Genomic DNA, 1,097 nt, shown 5'->3' with positions numbered 1-1,097 from the left:
ACTTGGAACGCTCAATCTGTAAAGACCTACGCTCCGCATCGATCGACAGAACCACATTACCGTCGACTGATACTCACGTTCAACAGTCGACCGACACTCAGACAGCACCGTCGACCGATACCGTTCGCCGATCCGCATCGATCGATACTTCTAACCGTATATCCGATCGACACTACTCCGCAAAGCATGGTCGCGATTGTCATTCTCACGCAGGGCGAGAATGGAAACATGTATGACCAAGATGGTCATCTGCGTAATGCAACAGGTCAGAAGCTAGATGCACAGGGAAAACAAAATCCCTGAACCTGAAGCTGAGGCTACAGAGAAGCTCAACACGATCGTTGGGCAGACTATAACCGTCCAGACGATTACTACAACAACAGATCAGCTATTCGACTTCCGGATATTCAGAAGCCGAACTTCGAGCTCAAGCCTCAGTACTACTCTCTCGTGTCTCAGATACCTTATTCTTGGCAATCACACGAGCATCCTATGGACCATCTGGAGAGGTCGAGGATCTTATCGCTGCTATTCGTATGGATGGAGTCCCCGAGGCCTACCTACTCTGCAAGCTCTTCAAATACTCACTAATTGGAGAAGCTTCGCACTGGCCTCAAGCAGGTACCTACAGGATCACTGACATCCTGGGCCGACATCAAAAACGCCTTCCTGCGTAATTTCTTTGATGAGGCACGCGCTGAAGACTTAAGAAGCAAAATCGCCACTTTCGCGCAAAAGCCTAGTGAGACTTTTAAAGACGCGTGGATTAGATTCAAGTTCTTCCAGCGAGACTGTCCACACCATGGATTCAATGAAGTGCAGCTCTTAAGCACTTTCTACAGAGGTATAGCCTTAAGGTATCAGATGGCTCTTGATACTGCTAGTGAGGGGAACTTCAACACTAGGAATCCAATAGAGGCTGGAGACTTATTGAGAACCTAGCCAACATCAGCAGCACCAAGAACACTGACTCTGACAAAGAAGAAATCAGTTGCAGCCATCGGTGAAAGACAAGATGAATGAAGTCAGAGCCAGATAGATGCTTTACATGCATTTGCTGGCAGCCAGTCTGTCAGCTGAAGAAGGAGAGGCTAAGA

The 1,097-nt window shown here is 48.0% G+C and overlaps 1 non-coding gene across 1 annotated transcript; it reads right to left on the bottom strand.

Moving 5' to 3' along the window:
- Positions 1–701: 701 nt before the first annotated feature.
- Positions 702–809, bottom strand: LOC130506663 (small nucleolar RNA R71). The gene has a single exon (XR_008942087.1). It is a non-coding gene; the product is annotated as a small nucleolar RNA R71 (small nucleolar RNA).
- Positions 810–1,097: the final 288 nt, after the last annotated feature.

This window comes from Raphanus sativus, unplaced genomic scaffold (assembly GCF_000801105.2).
Source record: "Raphanus sativus cultivar WK10039 unplaced genomic scaffold, ASM80110v3 Scaffold3521, whole genome shotgun sequence".
Lineage (NCBI taxonomy): Eukaryota > Viridiplantae > Streptophyta > Magnoliopsida > Brassicales > Brassicaceae > Raphanus > Raphanus sativus.
This window is presented reverse-complemented; position numbering and strand designations above follow the sequence as displayed.